Below are 6987 nucleotides of genomic sequence, written 5' to 3' on the forward strand. Positions count from 1 at the left end.
ATTTCTTCACAAAAGTTGCCGATTTGTCCAGAACCAGATATCAATTCTTCTATGATACACTCTCTAACCAGAGAAACCCAGCTTTTTCTAACCTTGTTAGAAATAATTTTTTTTATTTATATATATATGGTATTTGTATTATACCTATATATATAAAATTATATATAAATATGTGTAGAAAGAAAACTTATTTATATCATTCACATTCCAACACATTTTATAATTGTAAATTGCCTCGTTTTTATTTTATTTTTATATATATATTTTTTTTTGTTTCGTATTTTCCTTTTCTGTTGATATTCACAACGGCAATAAGTGTATGGTTAGGAATGAAAATATAAATCAAAGTTAACTTATTATTGGCTGTGCCATCGGTATTATTTGTTGTACAGTTATATAACGTGTTGTATATGTAATAATGTTACAATATTTATTATTACTGTAGGGTACCGTAGAGATATTGAAATGTATTACGCTAAGTGTAGATGCCACAACTGGAAACAGTATTTAGCAGTATTTTTAGTTGGCATTCTAATTGTTCGTAGTAGCTGCCTGTTTCACATTTTATTTCTTTATTATTATTATTAACTTTTTCTTGAATATATAATTCTATTTAAATACAATCTATGTATCCAACTTTATGGTCCCTTGAGTTTTTTTTTGGGATGTAGAAAAACTATCGCATAATCATAGACATTTCGCTTATTGAGAATCTTAATGGCCTAAGTCCAAATTCCATCATAAGAAGAAAACAGTGTTTTGAACTAAATCATATTGCACTAACTATTAGATGTTTGATCAGAACAGGCATGCCTTAATCTTACCCTTTAAAAAAATTATTTTGATCTCTCTCATGGTGTACATTCTACTCTACAGATGAGTTAAAATGAACTTTGGCCATGTGTACCCGCAAAAGAGGAGTTATTTAACTGTCATTTGATTGTATTAACTCAGAAAAAGAGCTTTTTTGTTTTTAGTTTTGCCACTGTGATTCTCAACTGGCAGTATGTTTGCATAATTTTATTTTAAAAATTGTTTAAATTTTTTATTTAAAACAACTTCTTGTTTCCCAAATAATACTTTTTCTTAGATGCCATTTAATTTTTTGATCCATCCAAATTTGATTTGGAAGTTGAAATCGACTGAGATACTTGTAAATTTTTGCTTAGTATCATTTTGATATCACTTTGTTGATTTTAATGAATTAGATCATTTCTTTTCTTTATCATTTTAAAAATTGATGAAGGTAATCACTAAGCTATGAATCAAGCTTTCCAATCTTTCCTGAAATTCAATCGCTTTGTTATGCAGAGTTACATATATTTTTTCTCATATACACTATAAGTGTGTATTATGTATAAAGTGTATACATTTTAAAAATGTGACCACTTCTTTTTACCACAATTCATAAATTGCGTATGTTTCATAGAAGTTTTTTCCTAATAAAAATTCAAGGGGCCTAGAAACATTCAATGCATAAAGTTTTTCTGATGTATGGGAATTACGTATGTAGATGTTCTACTGTAGATAATTTTTGTTATTATGCTGTTTTAAAATACTTTTATGCCCTTTTTATAGCTATGTTCTGTAGATAACAATTGTTCTAGACTTTCCTTTTTAATGATAAAAAAAATTGTGTTCAATTTTGTAATAAAAAAAAAACTATTACTCGTAAAATTGGTTGTGAACGTGTTCATTTCAGATATAATATTAGAAACATGTTTTATAAACCAAAGTAATGAAATGGTAATCAGCCAAATATTTTATTTACATTTTATAATCAATGCAGCTCTGATGTTTAGCAAACTGTTTTGGGAAATTCGGGAGGAATTTCCATTTTTTTAAAGGTAGTAAATTTTTTGAAAATTAGTTATGGGACCCACGCTCATTAAATGCATGAGGAGAACAATGCAGAGAGATATTTTTTAAAAAAAATGTTAGTTGTTGCTCATAATAATAAAATTTTTGGGAATGTTCATCAAAAAAATACATAACATAGGTTTGAAATAAGTTTGAAAACGCAGGCAGCTACATTGTCTTTTTAAGAATCTTCATTGATATTATATTGAGGAATCCGCACCATCGTTTGAGTAAGCCTATGCTCAACTAATTTATAACTGGAGATTTAAAAAATTGATCTTACGAATCGAAAAGATGTTTAGTTTTGATGAATAATTATGTGTATATATTACAAATCAAATTGAATTTGAAAAAAAAAAAAATATTTGACGAGAAAGAGGCCTAGAATGTGTTAACATTAACTATTTATTACCAATTCAAAGTGATTTTTGTTATTATGTTATTAAATGTAAACAAAAATTTTAAAGAATACGAGAAGATTATAGTTATCATTTTGTAAATGTCAATTGTCATTGTATAATTAAGTCAAAACAAAAAAAAAATGTTTGTTGTTGTGTGGCCATTTGTATAATTGTGTGTACTAGATTATACCCTGTACTTATCTCATAAGGGAACCAGATTGTTGTGTAAGACTTTCATATGTCGGGGTCTTACAAATTTATAATTTAAATTTAATTATAACTAAATTATTAATAAAAATTTTCCATGACCTCTGTTGTTTTTTCTTTTCATATTTTATTTATTAACCAGCTTCACCATTGTTAAATTTGGATCATGATGAGTACAGGCCAAGTGCATTATGATCAACCATGTATTTTCTACATGTGAAAAACAAAAACAAAAACTGACTTTAACTATATAAGGTAATATTTATTCATAATGAGGGGTTCTATAGTTGATCGTAGATTGACATGAAGAGAAAATGGTAGGGAGCAAAGATACATAAATAAGAAAAACTTATTTATTTATGCCGATTTTTTGACTTGAATTTCATGCCTTCATCACGGCTGAAAACAAAACAATTTTACAACCTTAATTCAGAGAAAAATAAAATAATAATAAACAAACTTCGAAATACACATAACAATAAATTATGTATATTTCCATGTTTCTTTGTTATTATTTTATTTTTCTCTCAATTAAGGTTGTTACCCATTTTGTTTTTCAATCCTCATGATGGCCTGAAATTCAAGTCAAAATGTTGGCGCAAATAAATAAGTTTTGCTTATTCGTGTATCTTTGCTAGCACACCACCAACAATTATCTAATATTTATTCCTTTTTATGAAGAAGATGGTCAGGGGTGCAGTCACAAGAAAACAAAAAAATAGTTAACAATTATTTATCTTCCAATGTTTCACCTCATTTTTTAGTGTTTCAGTTGACATCGTACGAAACAGTGGAACTGTCAGTGACTGTTTTGAAAAATCTCAACAAAGTGGGGTGAAACGTCAACTAAATAGTTGTTCATTATTTTTTTGTTTTCTTGTGGCCGCATCCCTAATCATCTTCATAATTTAAATTAATATGGTCAATTATTTATATATATAATAATTTATTCCTATTCATTCCATTGAGTAACATGAAGACCTGATTGCAGCAATAAATAGTTGTACAGACATAATTAAATTCAATTACAATATAACTAGTAATTTTCATTTTTATACTTATTATGAATATCCTAAGATATAAAATAACCTTATAAGTTAAATTTTTTTTGGTGCATCTATTAGAACAAATCCTGTAACAAATACAAACCCCAGATCAAATGGCTGGACGATGTGGAGGAGGATTTGAAGCACTTGAAGGTTGGCAAATGAAAGGAGAAAGCAAGAGGCCGTGTAGACTGGTTGGCTGCAGTGGAGGAGGCCCGGGTTCTTGCAGGCAATGTAGTGCCATAATAATAATAATAATAATAATAATAATTAGAACAAAGGTTTTCTGAGGTTAACCTTGTAATCTTGCTTTGAAAGGTAGAAAAATGATAATGGTGATTAACAATAAAAATACAATTATAATAGTAATTAATTTGCTTGGGGTAAATATTGGGTCCAGATGCCTCACTTATTATATTTTACAAACTGGATTAAATTAAGGGTAACTGGAGAATCATCACAAGCGTATGACCTAAAAGAAAACACTGGCAGTAACATTTCAAGTCTATTATGTTTCTAATTTATGCCGACTCAACTATAATGTTATTATACGAGGAGAAGATGGTTGGGAGGGGGGTGTGGTCAAAATATAACACAAATAAGTTGAATTAAATAACTTATTTAATCTTGCCAATATTTCGGCTAAAGTTTCTAGTCTTCATCAGCGCTAAGAAAAAAAACAAGATAACAACCAATGAATACAAAAAATATAAACAGAATGACATAAAGTAAATAATTGTAAAGAATAAAATTAAAGTTATGAAAGAAATGGGAAATAAAATGTATATATAGGTATTTTATTTTCCACTTCTTTCATCACTTTAATTTTATTAATTTCATTTTGTATAATTATTTACTTTATGTTTTTCTGTTTATATTTTTTGTATTCATTAGTTGTTATCTTGTTCTTTGTTCTTGTTCCCTGATGAAGGCTAGAAATACTTATTTGTGTTTTATTTTTGCAGCAGCCCACAACCATTTTCTCCTCATATAATTCATCCACAGTCAACTATCTCTCATCATTATAATGTTATTATATTTAGAGAAAAGCTGTAGATTTCAAGAACTCAAGATGGAATTACATTGTTATGGAAATCGTTAGCTATAAAATTCAAACAATTCTTATACAAACCATAACAATGAGAGACATGAGACTGGTTATTGATGGAAGATTCATTGCTGCCAACTGCTTGAAGCGAAATATCCCTTAAAGCTTTTATGTGAAATAAAACCTAGATAGCCCAACTTAGCTTATAGGTTATAAATAATATTTGAAGTTGCATAGGTAGCAGTTTGTTCTTATAGTATTGAACTAACATTAGTATGTTTCTTTGAAAGTTGAGCTCCATCTGACTTAAAGGAGAGGCATTTCATGCTATTATTTTATTTATTTTTTAGCAAAATGGTTGGGAGGACTAATTAAATCATCAGCTATGTGTAACTCACTCGAAGCATTTCCTGGAGCTGCATTATATAAGCGGTAAGCAACATATTGATTTCTATCTCAGCAGTTATATTAATAGTTTAGAAATGATTCAAAAGATGCTTTATCGAATTATTTATTACTTCTAAATGGGGAGATGGTGGTGGAATGGAGTTGGTTGGGAGTGCGGTTAGCAAAGATACACAAATAAACAAAACTTATTTATTAGTGTCAACGTTTCGGCCAGAATTTCAAGCCTTCATCGGGGCTAAGAACAAAAAAGAGAAAGATAATCATAATGAATAAAAGGAATTACAGAATAATTAGAAAATATCTAACGTTATAGATACAAAAATAGTTTTGAAAGAAAATAGTATAGTTTAAGTATTATAAGAAGATAAAGGCTGTTATTATGAGAAGAGTAATATTAAAATTAAGTAAGAGGAAAGAACTCATAATATAATACTATATTGGAGAAGATGAATGGGGGTGCGGTCAGCAAAAAAAAATAAATAAACAAAAAATTATTTATTTATGGCGATGTTTCGGACCTGAGTTTCAGGTCTTCATTAGGGATGTTAAAAGGGAATCCTAGCTAAAACTGAGTTTTAAATAAAACTACAAAAACCTAGTTCTAAACCCAGTTTTAGATAAAATACTGTAATATGTTCACCAAACACTATTGATGTCATATTTACTAATTACTCCTTTTGTCTTTTATAACTTTATATTTCATTTCTTTCATTATGGTATTTTACTTATATATTTCATTAATTACATATATTTTCTTTCTCATTTTTTCCCCATAATTTTAATTAAAAATAATTATTATGAAATTAAAGTATTCATATCTCTTTATTCCTTTTGGAATATATAACTTTATATTTTATTTCTTTAGTTCTGTTATTTTACTTACATATTTAATTACCTACATATAGATATTATTTCAAATGTATATGTAGGTATAATTATATATAACATTGCTAATTATAGCCAAGATCCCCATTTCAATATTGAGTATGAAATCCCTTAAAAAGTTTTCTAATGAAAGGAAGATGGTCTGTGTTTGGTCAAAACAATTCAAATAGTAAATAAACTATATACAATTTGTCCCACGTTACAGGGCTTCGTCAGGACTTAAAAAAAAGATACTAGCAACTAAAATTAAGTAATAGAGTCAGAAAATAAGATAGCATGAAATATAAATAAACTATAGTGCGGTTTAAAATTGTGTTAAATATGTTAAAATATAAACAAAAATGAACAATGTAAATATTAAAAGTAATGTTACAGAAATTTACTTTGTGGAGCTCTACAACTTGGGGCAAAACATTGGCTAACATAATTATTTGGTTAATTATTTTAATTAATTGGTTAACATAATAAATAGTTTATTCACTATTCGAGTTATTTTGACCACAGTTGGACCATCTTTCTTTTGTTAATTACTCATAGTCAATCAATGATGTTCAAAAAATTTTTTATATATAAAATTCAGATTTTTGAGTAATTTAGACTCAATATAGAAACAAAAAGGTGATAAAAAAAATTTTACTTGGACCTTATAGGTATTAAAGGGTAAGTAAAGGTTTTGGAAAGTGTTTTTCCTAATGTATTTCGATGATTGAATTGGGAATTTCAGAGAGGAAATGAAATTACATAACACAATTAAATTAGACTGATTAAAGTGCATCTCTTAATCTAAGTTCAAAATTGTATTCATTTTATCAAACAGGAGTTCGATTAAAACTTTTTTCATTTCTAATATTATTCCAACAGGCATGAGGTACAGGTTGGATAAGCGTGGAGTCAGATATCCTAAATTACAGCTTCATATCTCTATCAATTCCTGAACAGAATCAGCTCATATAACGTCATATCAAGAGGTCAGATTGGTCTTATCTTACAGTGGGACTTTTTTTTTAAATAAACCATTTGACGAGATAGTTACGAAACTTTTATGATTAAAATAACTAAATGATTAATCATTGCAGTTCATAAATCTGAGTTGGGCAAAAAATAGTTATAAATAAAACCATGACTTAATTTA

Source organism: Halyomorpha halys, unplaced genomic scaffold, assembly GCF_000696795.3.
Source record: "Halyomorpha halys isolate HHAL.00 unplaced genomic scaffold, Hhal_1.1 Scaffold2484.1, whole genome shotgun sequence".
Lineage (NCBI taxonomy): Eukaryota > Metazoa > Arthropoda > Insecta > Hemiptera > Pentatomidae > Halyomorpha > Halyomorpha halys.